The following is a 14,397-nucleotide window of genomic DNA, read 5'->3' as shown; positions in this document are numbered from 1 at the left end:
GCTGAAAATTGGCCGGGTCATTTTCTGGCCGGTGACTAAACAGAGCGGCCCATATTTAGCCAAGAAACGGCCAGAAAACAGCCAACTTTCGACCTAACATTTGGCCGGTGGCCGAGAAATAGCCAACCCAGCGGAAGCAGAAACAGTGACAGCCATATTGGATATATAAGGAAAAAAACGTTTAGTGAAAAAAATCCAGACTTCCTAACGCAGATTTAACATATAAATATAAACAATTCTCACTCAGGACCTAAATATTTGCAAATAACTGGTAATCGATTAAATGATGCAACAATAATGTTAGGTCGAAAACACTTCATGTAACTTAATTACAAGACATTTCATTCAATACAGATAAAACAGTCGTAACAATTCGGCCAGGCGAACTGTTAAAGCAATCTAAGCCGGGAAAACATTTAAAACAAATTGTTTTAAAAGAATTCACACCAAAGAGCATTTGTATCGTGGACACACTGCTTCAATATATTGAAAGAACGGAACCGCTGCGCAATAGTGACTGTTTGATAATAACAACAGTAAAACCACACAATGCAGCAGCACGTGCTACAATCAATCGCTGGATTAAACAAATTTTACAAAGTGCCGGTGTTGACAATATGTTTAAAACACATAGTATCAGGTCAGCTTCCACGTCTAAGATACAATATGAAGGAATCTTTGGAAACGGCCGGCTGGTCTAATGCGAAAACTTTTGCAAAGTTTTATTCTAAGGAGATAAAGGAACATGTTTCGGTTAAGTTCCAATCAGCTGTTCTTAGTCAGTAAAATGAGAACAAATATGGTATTATAAAATAAAATTAAAACTGTTCCAAATTTTTTTTTATTTACTTTTCTTCATCGCAAAACAATTGTCGAAAAAACTCTAAAAACTCGCGAGGGGCTCTTTTAGGGGATACGCAAGAGATGAAATCGAATAATTAACCGAGACTTACCTTCGTAGATGGGAAGGTGAAGTTTGATTGTAATTTCATCTTCTGCAATCCCCAAAAGAGCTCATCACGCCCAACCCATTTCTATTCCCACCCGTTTGAATTATAATTTTCGAAAAAAATTATTGGCACTCCTAAAAACCTGCTATTACCGGCTGCGGTAGCTGCGTTATCCCTCGTGATGAGCTCTTTTGGGGATTGCAGAAGATGAAATTACAATCAACCTTCACCTTCCCATCTATGAAGGTAAGTCTCGGTTAATTATTCAATTATTCAGGACCAGGTTTTTCCCCCTTATATTACAGAAGACAATATTCAGTGTCTCCCCCTCTCCGAGGAGGCATGTTATTCCCTTTTTTTCTGAGAAAAAAATCCCCTTTAAATCAATTTTCCTCCAAAAAACAGAAGGCTCGCACAAGAAATTATGATGTAAACAATTGTTTAAATTTTACAACATAATTATTTATTGCAACACTGGTCACAGCCACTTCGACAGTTCCTGATTCAATGCTACCCCAATAGGGTACAGTAGTACTGGTAATACTATGAAACCTTTTTAATCGTACACATCAGCTCTTCATGATTAGTTCCGCATCTGCAATTTGATCAATCAAGCACTCTTAACGACATCTATCTCAGACCATTTTACTTAATAAACATATCTCACAATTGGAAGTTTTACAAACACAAATGGAAAAAATATCCCAAACAAGCCAACTTAAAAGTATTTTTTTGCAGCCCCAAAAGTACCTCCCCTGACATAAATAGATCTAAAATGTAAGTTTCTCTGAAAAAAATCATTGATTTAAATCTGATAGTCTGTCGATGTTGATAAAACTGCAGATCAATCTGGCAATTCACTTTTTTAATGTTTAATAGATGGATCATCAAATATGTGGAGATGTTGAATGTTGTACTTTTTGTCATACTATACCTAAGGCCAGATTTTTTTTGATTTTTTGTTTTACGGGAGCGCCGTACCTAAATATTGTAAAACCCAAATAAGAAAAAGATTCAAATTCCTAACTTTATTTTTATTTTTTCCGCCGCCCGTTTTTTTTCGATCTCCGATAGATAATAAAATTTAGTGTTTTTTAACCTATTGGTAATTTCACAACAACAAAAAACAAGAGCCGTCGTAAGACAGCGCGCTCGACTACGCCGCTTTGACTTAGAATACAATAACGGTGTAATAATACCAAGTTTGGTCTCTTTATGTCAAACCTAACTAAAATTATTCGATACATAAGGTGACTTTGATGATGCCCTCCCACAAGCCCGCCAAAACAATGACGCAAGTCATTCAAATAACTTGATTTCCCATTATGAAAATGTGGTTAAGAATATACAAATACGCCTTTCAAAGGAAATTAAAAAAAAAGAAAAAAATCAAGGGCCATAATTTGTATTTAGGCTTAAAACGGAGTTATGTTTCTTGTTGTAAAATGGTCGTAAATAATTTTGAATTTTATTAAGTGCATTTAATGAACAGTATAGAAGTTTTTTTTTATTAAAATCCCAACTTGCCCCTAACTTTTACTTGCCTAAAACTTTAACCTTAGTCAGTCAAGGGCCATAACTTGTATTTAGGATAATATGGAGTTGTGTAACCTCATTGTGTGATGGCCCTGAACAACTGTGTGAAGTATTAAGTCAATTGGACGAAGGATATAGAAGTTGTTAAACAATATTCCAACTTGCCCTTAAACTTTTACCTATGTTCCATAGTCAATCAGGGGCCATAATTTGTATAAAAGATAATATGGAGTTATCTAACCTCATTATGTGATGGCTCTGAACAACTGTGCGAAGTATTGTTGTGGGCTAGCTCTGGCCCTACGTGTATTACAGTTCTGGCGCGGACTTTAGGCTGACATCCGGGTGATAAGTCACAAACGATAATAACCGTTAAAATATTTATTCAGTTTACTATGTTAACATCAACAAGAAAACATGCATGGTAAAACCGTCGTTTTGAGAAAGGCTAAAATGTTGTTATTGTTTATGACTAAAACAGTTTTATTTCCCTGTCAATCAGACACTAAAACAGTCAGCCATCAAGCACCTTAAATTGATAAAATGTTAATAAAACTTTAGCAAAATCTTATAAATTACTTAAACGTTGTAAAACGGTTCCACTTATTATTTAAGTAATGTTCTTTAATATTTCTTGATTCTTTTATGCTATAATTACTTTTTAAAAAAATGCCGAGATGTTAAACGTAGGCTTCCGCCACGAAAGAAAACTGGAGAACTCCTGAGCAAAAATCTACGCTCCTTATATATGCGTGATGCAGACTACTGCATCGACTCGTAGATCGACACCAAAAAAGCGCATCGACTACAGCTGATCGATCTAGAAAAATGCGATCGATCGCCTAAAATTGAATCGACTAGTAAAACTTTGATCGGTCTAAAAATAGAACCGCTGAAAATATGGCGATTAAGATAGTTATGCTAGAATATACATTTTCGCCTTAAGTTTTCAGCGCTAAAGCAAAGCAAAATAACAATACAAGGTAAAATTATCAACCTCTAGAGTTTAAACTTCGCGGTTATAGCAACCTTGGTAAAAGGATGTGACGTAAATGTCAAAAATCAATGAAACAAGATGGCTGACTGACTATGATATTGCAATAAGTTGCTATGAAACAGACAAAATTACGTGATATTCCTCATGTTTTAAAAGTAAGAAGCTTATGAAATGAAGTCATATAAGTCTGTTACACAATATAGCTAAGTTGCTTGCATGTTCTAAATCGGAATATACGTTGGATTAGCAGGAAACAGTAAACGAAATGCCGGGTGGGGTAATTCTACAAAGTAAACTCGTGTCTATAATTGGGTTTGAAATTAAGTTACCCCATCACGGACAACAACAAATTTGACATGACAATTGTGAGTACTTTGATATAACACTTTCTCTTAATATAAATGTACAGTCAGTGTCACAACACCGGGGCACATCAGTATTAAGTCAATTGAATGAATGGTATTGGAGTTTTAAGTGAAAATCCCAACTCGCCCTAAAACTTTAACCTGCCCTTAAACTTTAACCTAAGTCAATCAGGGGCCATTACTTGTATTTAGGGTAATATGGAGTTATGTAACCTCATTGTGTGATGGTCCTGAACAACTGTGTGAAGTATTAAGTCAATTGAACAAAGAATATAGAAGTTATTAATAAATATTCCAACTTGCTCTAAAACTTTAACCTAAGTTCCATAGTCAATCAGGGGCCATAATCTGTGTAAAGAACACTATGGAGTTATCTAACCTCATCATGTGATGGCCCTGAACAACTGCGTGAAATATTAAGTCAACTGAATGTAGGGTATTGGACTTATAAGTGAAAATCCCAACTTGCCCTAAAACTTTAACCGGACGCCGACGCTGGGGCGAGTAGTATAGCCCACCTTTTCTTCGAATAGTCGAGCTAAAAATATATATTCAAATCAGGTGAAGATGAACAAAACAATTATAATTGTAAATCAATATTAAAAGTTGATCTTCTAATACTCAGAGCTTGTTTGACAAATAAAGATAATTTTATAAGTTCTTGTTTATTTCTTGTGTTTAACAGTTCAATGATCTTAAAAAAAGACGGACATAAATAATAATACGGTTTTATGTATTTCTTTCTTATAGTTTTCTTCTTCTATATCTCTTGAGTTACAGCATAAACAATATCTTTCTTCACGTTGTATACGATTACGATTATATCTAACCGTTTGGATCCTTAACGGGTGTGCAGAAAGTATAAGTCTACAGAAAAATATTCGTAAACTTTTAGGTAATAAATCCAAGTAATCTTCATACACAAAAGTAGTCTTAAATTCCTTATACAAAAATAAAACTGGGCTATCAGTGGATCTATACCATTCTTGCTTAAAACAATCAATTATTCTTGTTTTAAATTCAGATAAAAATAACTTTTCATTTATCATATTAGGATTATATAATACGTATGCAAAACCATACTGGCCAAAACCTTTTTAACATTTGATACCCAGTTAATTTTTCTATTATTACAGTCAGATAATGCATACTTATATACACTTCCTTATTATAATGTTATCGCTATTTGTAACCTTTAACCACTATTGTATAATTCTAACATATCTATGTTCATAAAGAGGATATCTACCAAGCTCCCCATACACACTTGCTGTACATGTATTTTTTCTAACGTTTAACAAACGTTTACAAAACTTTAATGTCTTGCATTCTTTCAATTTCCTAAGACTTAGTAAATCCCCAAATTTCGGAAGAATAATTCAAAACGGGGGCAACAAAAGCATCAAATAGTTGACAAAAAATCTTTGGTTTCAGATCGTACTCCTTACATTTACACAATAACACATTTAATGTTAAAGCTTTGCCAGTTCCTGGTTTAAAGAATAATTACCAGTGTAATTAAAAACAGTTACTAAAAAATTAAAATCAATCACGACGTCAATAGGCTGGCCATTGTAGGTCCAATTTTCTGTTGGCAATAGCCCTCCCCTTTTACCTGCCTTTAACAAATAATAAACCAAATCATTTAAATGTGTTTTTATGAACCAAATGACAGAAGCACGTGCCTAAACTTGTGCTGTTCATAAAAATCTCAAGGTTTACAAAATGCAAGTGATGAGTGTCGGTTCTCGATTTTTTTCTTTAATGAAATAATTAATTGATTACATAGGAGGTTACTGAGCATCCAACGTGACGATGTACAGAACAATGCGTTCAATATACTTATTAAACAAAAACGTCTGAATAAATATTGAATTGAAATGAAATGAGATGATATTCAAAATGATTGAATTTGGAAACAAGCTTTCTTTTGGGATTGTTTACTCAAATATCCGGACATTCTCTGTGTTTTCACAGTTAGCAAAAATCTTAATCAGAGTACATCTTTTTTATGACCTTAATTTCAAATTAAATCAATAATTGACATGGGTATATGCACTAATTTGCATGTCCTACCACTTTAGCGAGTGTTATAAACCGAGTGACGTAGAAGACGGAAATGACAGGCCAACACGTGGAGATAATGCAGACGACCTAGGACGATCGCAGTTTTGAATTCTTTTTTTCAAAAATGAATAACCACAAATATCAAGTATCCACGAAATTGTAATTTTTCGGCAAACCACGAAATTTCATGCCAACGAATATAAATCATTTCACAGTATATATAACTACAATGTCCTGATTACAACTTCATACAACATTAAAAGCTTCTAAGAACCCCTTTATAATATTATATATTTCTTCTTCTCTTTTATTTATGAATAAACAAGGCCATCCAAAATACTTAAGTATAGATAGATAGATTTATTCGTGTATTTATATATATGTATAGTAACAAACCAAATATTTCATAAAGTTATCTTAACTTTTACTTGCCTAAAACTTTAACCTAAGTCAATCAGGGGCCATAACTTGTATTAAGGATATGGAGTTATGTAACCTCATTGGGTGATGGTCCTGAACAATTGTGTGAAGTATTAAGTCAATTGAATGAAGGGTATAGAAGTTATTAATAAATATCCCAACCTGCCCTAAAACTTTAACCTAAGTTCCATAGTCAATTAGGGGCCATAATTTGTATAAAAGATAATATGGAGTTATCTAACCTCATTATGTGATGGCTCTGAACAACTGTGTAAAGTATTTAGTCAATTGAATGAATGGTTTTGGAGTTTTAAGTGAAAATCCCAACCTGCCCAAAACTTTCTATATTAAGCCATCCAATATCACTGAAAGCTGAGGCTTTCAGGGAAGTTCTACAATCATAGCCATAAATGAATCTGACAACTTTGTTCTGAGTGACCTGTAATCTATTCTTGAATTGTTTAGATATACCACTGTACCAAGATGGCGATGCATACCGGTAGTCAAAATGACATTGTATTAAGGAGTTACATAACATTTTTCTTAGATTCATATCTAAAAAACGACTTTGTCTATATAAAAAATTTAACCTAGAATTAACTTTATTGACAATATTATTAACAATAGATGCAGCACTGAGATCATTGTCCATTATAATTCCAAGATATTTAACAGATTTTTTAGGTTTTATGATATGACCATTGCAGTTTACATTGAAGCTATCAACTTTTGTTAGTTTCCTTTTAGACCCAAATAAAATACATTCTGTTTTTCCAAGATGCAAAGACAGTTTGTTGTCAACTACAGTTTTCAAGTTCCTTGCCGAGTACATTACTAATATCAGAAGGATCTTTGTGTGAGAAAAGGATAGCACTATCACCTGCATATAATATTAATTTACATTTTTAATTTATGCTTATACTCATATCATTGACATAGCATAAAAACAGCAACGGTCCAAGTATGCTTCCTTGAGGAACGCCACAAGAGATGTTCATGAATTCAGACGTAGTATTATTTACATTGACAACTTGTTTACATCCAGATAAATATGATTGAAACCACTCAATTGAATCCACACCAATTTCTTTTAACTTCTGACATAGAATTGTATGATCTACAGTATCAAACGCCTCATAATCATCCCTGTATATAGACCTTTGAAATTTTGTTGTTTTATATGGTCAGTCAAATGAATTAGGCAGGAGTCAGTTGAATAGTTACATCTAAAACCACTCTGAAGTTCGTATAATAATCCTTGTTTAACAAGAATAGATTCTAGTTGGTTGTATACAACTCTTTCTAAGATTTTTAAAACTATACCTAGTATGCTTACAGGTCGATAGTTTGAAACATCAGATCTGTTGTTTTTCTTAAACAATGGTTTAACTTTAGCATTTTTGAGTTCAGATCCCAGCAAACATGACCATATCGGACCGATGTCGGCTGAATATCGGCATATCGGCCAGTGTTTGCAAACAAAAGCAAAGTATTACATTGATGATTTGGTCGGGTTTGAACGATTAATTTATCTGCTTCCATTGTAGACAAATTTAAATATAACATTTTGTTATCAATTATGAATCATAATTGAGACATTGTAATTTACAGTATCGTATATTGTGGAAAGATCGATCAAAGTTGCAGAGAGCGGATAACTGCAAATCGAGACACTGAAATAGAGGAATAAAGGCAATCATAGGGGAGGTATGTCTTTACGTCCCAATTGTAATGCACCAGTCAATTGTAACCACGCCCCCCCCCCCCCAGGTCTAGGGAATAGCCGGGACTTTGACTTTCGGTCCAGCCAACCCCGGGTAAAATCCCCGCCCTGCTACGACGAACTGATGGTTAAACCCCGGTCAAATGTCCCCCACACCCCAGAGACTCTATATAAAGCCCAATCACCGCTAAATTTGGCGCTATGTCAAAACCACCGCAGTCACCCGGCCCTTTTCCCCGGCTATCCTCGGTATACCCCCGGATCTGGGGGGCCGTGGATACGATTGACTAGTGCATTACCATTTATATTGAACGTGTTCATATTCATAATTTGTTAGTTGCAATCAGTGTGTCAGGATGCATATGTATATTTTTTGTGAAGGAAGTTAATTTATGATACATCTGTTAATGAATTAAGATCAAAAGTACTGATAAAAAGCAGGTGATTTAGGGTATTTGACTATTTCACACTTAAGAAAAGCAGGTTGACTATACCAACCTTTAAATGTACCTAATGGGGAGAATGATCAGGATAACCAACTAATGCATTTGTAACTGTAACAAAATGTGATGCATTTCAGAGGAAGCGTGTTTAATCAGATGAGGATGAATAAATGTCAGTGATAACACCACCAAGGCATTCAAAGGTGACAGTGGCGATGGTAGGACTGTTCTGCAGGCATCACAACAGTTACTATAAGATCCCCAAACAGTTGCACCATCTCTACAGGTATATACCCCTATTAACCTTTGTTTCAAGCACAGTTCAATATATAATCCCTCCAGAAATATGCGAAGGGATGTAGGCAAATTTTATACAAACAACACAACAAAAAAACATTCAACAAAAAAACAATTAAAATTAAGAATACCAACTTCCTTGAAAATTAATTATGTAAATACCCATATCCTGGAAAAGACCTATCTCGCCTATTTATTAACAGTACATGCAATTATTCCAGAGGGTGTCGCGAAATTCCGTCGTTTCTCACAACAGAGGTGCAAGCGAAAAATGCCGCGTGGTTGAAGACAGCATCGGACAGAGATGGTGGGAGGGAAATGAGGCAGACGCAAATATCTGAGTGCATCCTTGGAACACCAGGATGAAAAAACAAAACAATATTATGTTAAAAACCCATAATGTTTAATGCAGTAGTGTAACCTTAAATATTGTTCAATGAAATAACTTTTATTTCAAGTCTTATTTTGTTTGTTTGTTTATTTATACAGTAACAGCCTGTGTGTATTATGGCATTTTTATGCCCCCCTTCGAAGAAGAGGGGTATATTGCTTTGCACAGGCATGTCGGTATGTCGGTCCGAGTGATAACTCAACAATTCCTAGACGTATGGTCATCAAATTTCACATGAAGGTTGGGCCTGACCAGTAGATGACCCCTATTGATTTTGGGGGTCAAAGGTCAAGGTCACAGTGACCTTTAATGGTAAAATAATTTTAAAGCTTGTCCGAGTGATAACTCAACCAATGCCTGCACCCATGGCCCTCAAACTTGACATGGAGGTTGGGCCTGACCAGGAGATGACCCCTATTGTTTTTGAGGGTCATTGGGCCAAAGGTCAAGGTCACAGTGACCTGGAATGGTAAAAGGTTATCCGAGTGATAACTTGACAATGGCTGCACCCATGGCCCTCAAACTTGATTTGGAGGTTGAGCCCGGCCAGAAGATTGTCCCTATTAATTTTAGGGTTCATTGGGCCAAAGGTCAAGGTCACAGTGACCTTGAATGATAAAAGGTTGTCCAAGTGTTAACTCAACAATGCCTGCACCGATGGCCCTCAAACTTGACATGGATGTTGGGCCTGACCAGTAGATGACCCCTATTGATTTTAGGTGTCAAAGGTCAAGGTCACAGTGACCTTGAAAGCAAACTCGACAATTCTTGGACCTATGGTCATCAAACTTGACATGAAGGTTGGGCCTGCTCAGTAGATGACCCCAATCGACTTTGGGGGTCATCAGGCCAAGGTCAATGTCACAGTAACCTTTAACGCAAAAGAGTTAACAAATCTTCCCCCACTGATATCTCAACAATGCCTGAACCTATGATCATTAAACTTGACATGGATGTTAAGCCTGACCTTATTGATTTAGGGTTCATAGAGCCAAAGGTCAAGGTCACAGTGATCTTGAATGGTAAAAGGTTGTCCGAGTGATAACTCAACAATGCCTGAACCCATGGCCTTCAAACTTAACTTGGAGTTGCATCTGACTTGTAGATGACCCCTTATGATTTAAGTGGTCATCGGGTCAAAGGTCAAGGTCACAGTGACCTTGAACGAAAAAAACTTGTCTTGTGATAACTTGACAATGCCTGCACCAATGGCCCTCAAACTTGATATTTAGGTTTCTGGTGACCAGCTGATGACTCTGGATTTTGAGTTCATAGAGTCAAAGGTCATGACGGTCATAACACACTTTATCCTCACACTTTAATGGTCATAATCTTAAAACAGCAACAAATCAGCTGTCATTTCGGTCCATGCATATTTCATTCAATTGTCCATATAATCCTGACAACATGGCGCTCAGGGGGGGGGGGGGCATAATGTTTGACAAACATCTCTTGTTTGTATTTTAACTTGATTTTGATAAACTGTTCAGGGGTATTATCCACATTCTGTGATAATTCAATTGTTTAAATATTTATATAGCAATGATAATAATAATAAAATTTTATAGGTTTACGGTTGATTTTCTCTGCATTATTATTTTTTTCTCTCAGAAGATAAACCAGGACAAAATCTTGTGTTTTAACTATCTTGTTCTGTTGTCATTGAGCATGACAATCCATCTGTATAAGAATAGGGACGAAATAGGAAGGATATGAAATAGGAAGTCGGGCCGATGAAGTGTTCCATATCGGCCCGACGTCGGGCCGATATAAAATGTTTGCTGGGATGGTACAATGTTACTTGTGATAGAGCTGTTTATCAGAAATGTTACTGGTATCTTTAAAAATGGTGCAGCATCTTTTAAAAATCTTGCAGGAATGTTATCTAACCCTGTGCTTTTTGAACAATTTAGTTTACATAGTTCCTTGTAAATGTATTCTTCACTAAGAGTGTGAAAGTTAAATTTAACAGAGTCAGGATTTCTATCTTTATAAAATCGTTTAAAACAGTCAGATCACTCATAGTTAAACAAATGGAAGGGCAAAGGTAGTTTTTGGACTAGGGCACTTGTGGCCTAGTTCATAGCGATACTCACGATATCTGCATTCTCAAGCCTCATCTGGGGGTTCACTGACGTAATGTATTCATACGCTGTATTTTGATTGGATTGCCGTTAGCGAATTTGAATAATCAAAGTAGTACCAGAACTGATTACAATGAAAAAATCCAATAATCCCGTTCAATGCTCTGTATTGATAGACTGGTACCCTCTTTCTCTTTTATCCGAAAAGAAACCGATATCAGATAACCGCGATGTCCATCTCGCATTCCAAATGTCTTGTGAATTCATACGTAAAGCGACTAAAGTGTGCGGTCTAAGTAGAAAACAACTTGGAAAGTTTGTTTAAAAAAAGTATTGTTAATATCCTTTGTATAGAATGTTGGTATTTATTTACAAAAACGATATCCATTGTTAATAAAAAAAAATCCGAAGTCGGTCACTGTTCTTTTTTTCGACATAATTTGCATGTTTCCGTGATATTTTCTTTTCGATACAAAGTTTATTTTTTAACTAATCATTGCATGGCACTAAGCACTTTTTCAAACACAACATGATTTTTGGTATTTATTGTTCAAATACTATTAATGTTAACTAAAACCCATATGCCGGGTACCTGTATAACTTTATATTTTTTAGGAAAAGTAAATCAGGGTACCAGTCTACTGTATTGACCTCATTTACTCTGATCAGAGCGGCCGAATGATTCAGACATGTATGTTACCACTACTTCCGGATGCTGATGATGTGAATTTTATACGTGTTTTATTGAAGAAATTTATCAATAAAGCTGCCTTTGAATGATTACCACCATCAAACGGATTTATTTTCATCTTACCTTTGGGTAGCATTTTTAATTTGACACGTACATTTTCAAGCAATACAAGTTCGTTTGATAAAATCATGTGATTTCAATTTTGCAAAATGGAGATAAAAAAAATTATCAAATATGCGCATACTTATTTATGAAGTTTCATTCTAAATGAAGCCAAATGTATGTATATGTGCACAGCATTCTGGCTTATGAATAAGATGATTGTTAACCTATGTGCATAGAAAAGTCTTGGAGCCACTCTCAGTGCAAGTACATTTTGTTCAATGACATTGTGATAAACCATCGCCGTAGGTAAAACAATCTTGCATGCTCAATTTTGATTTCCTCTCGTATAATGCACCAGTCAATTGTTACCACGGTCCCTTGGGGATATACCGGGGGGAAGGGCTGTGTTTTAACCTTTCAGGTGTCCTCGTAGCTAAAGAACTTCAGCGAACACATTATATATTACCTTTTTGGACTTGTTCAATGTGTTGTAAACATAAAAAAATAAATATCAACATTAAAGTTATGGAAGCCAGAACTAATGTCCTCGCAATGCCGGGAGATTGCAGTGGTTTTGTCTTCCTGCAAATTATATCAGGGAATTGCTCTAACCTTAGATCCCCAGGGTACGGGGTTATTCACAGGATTTTACCACCAGTTCGATCCCGCAGGGCAGGGATTTTACCGGGTACTGGCTGGACCGAAAGTCAAAGTACCTGCTGTTCCCTGCGGGGGGGGGGGGGGAGGGGGCGTGGTTACAATTGACTGGTGCATACTTTACAAGTTCTTTTTCTGAAGACGCTTTGTGCTCACTTTTTGTTTTCTAGCCAAGAATGAAAATCAATAATCAGTCAGAGATGCAGTATGGTGATGCATTGTTGTTGATATATCAATATAAATTTGTGAAATATTTAAGGGAAAGGTATTTGGTTATATAATTTACAAGTGTAACTTTTGAGTTTTATTTAACAATGCAGTGCCGAATATTGTGGAGATAGAATTGAATTAATTTGTATTAATCAGTTGACTTGTGGCGTTTAGGGAACAAAATTAAAATCAAAATATTCAATAAAGTTCCATTATCAACCAATGTTGTGGAATAGTGAAGTAATGAAGATTTAACCTCACAACAGTCTTTCTCAAATACTGTCCAGGCTTTTTTATGCTTAAGAATAACTAACCTGGCAATGTTAGAACAGAAATCGTCTTAGCATGAGATTGGATCACAAGGATCATTATGCACCAGTCAATTGAAACCAATGCTCCCACATCCGGGGGTATACCGGGGATAGCCGTCGAAATGAGCCATGTTTTTATCTTTCATGTGGCCCGGCAGTGCCGGGTCTTCCCGGAAAATACAGTGTGGATGGGGCTTAACCTAATGTCCCTTGGGTGCGGGTGCATTTGGTGGGGACTTAACCACCAGATTATCTCCGCAGGGCGGGGAATTTAGCTAGGGTTGGCTGGACCGAAAATAAAAGTCCCCGCTATTCCGGGACCGGGGGGGGGGGGGCATGGTTACAACTGACTGATGCATTAGCTTGTGTATTCAGATTCAGGGTTTTGGTGCGCAGATGAAAAATTAACTAATTGTCTAATTACATATTAAAAGTTAAGAATATATATTTATTTATGTAAGTTATACTTTACAATCCAAATCAAAGATACATTGTTCTATCCAACGCAAGAAATGTTTGTTTATTCAAGTAAATAAAGCAATCCCCATACCAAGGAACGGCAGTATTGCTTAACCAGCTTAATTGACATTATGAGTCGGAGTTCAAATTGCTGCAATTAAAGGCACATCTAGTTTTCAGAATTATTGAAACTCTGATTTAGCAACCTTATTATAGTTATATGAACTACTTTTGCAAAATGAAAGCTTTTTTAAATTTACAAGAACGGGTGAAAAGTATTTGCCAAATGTACTGCAACACCTGATACATGTTGCCTACGAATACAACAAATTCTAGCACTCCAGATGTTACAGTACTATTCAATTCGAATTGCCTGAAAAGAAAGCTTCTTGATTCTACATTTAACATCTTCTTTCTGTATGACATATTGGACCAGGGAATCATGAACCTACAACCTTTTGCAACTATTGAGATAGGGAGCTATCAGGACAGTGACAAGAGGACAATACAAGAATGGTCAACTGCTGCATTTATTGAGTTATCTAATGCATACAAATTAAGACGGAGAAAATAATTCTCATTTTTCCAAACTACTTCCTTAGCATCTTGTGTGTAGTCTGACATGTCTTTTACAATGATTGTTCAAAGTTACAATGGCCCTGTGGGTTAAAGATGCTCTATCCATGGGGTA

The 14,397-nt window shown here is 35.8% G+C and overlaps 1 long non-coding RNA gene across 1 annotated transcript; it reads left to right on the top strand.

The window, feature by feature from the left end:
• Positions 1–7,945: 7,945 nt before the first annotated feature.
• LOC128243925 (uncharacterized) lies at positions 7,946–10,767 on the top strand. Its single transcript, XR_008262936.1, has 3 exons — positions 7,946–8,042; positions 8,639–8,787; positions 9,020–10,767. It is a non-coding gene; the product is annotated as an uncharacterized LOC128243925 (long non-coding RNA).
• Positions 10,768–14,397: the final 3,630 nt, after the last annotated feature.

This window comes from Mya arenaria, chromosome 8, assembly GCF_026914265.1.
Source record: "Mya arenaria isolate MELC-2E11 chromosome 8, ASM2691426v1".
In the NCBI taxonomy this organism is placed as follows: Eukaryota; Metazoa; Mollusca; class Bivalvia; order Myida; family Myidae; genus Mya; species Mya arenaria.
The sequence above is the reverse complement of the archived record's forward strand: the minus strand, read 5'-3'. Positions and strand labels throughout refer to the sequence as shown.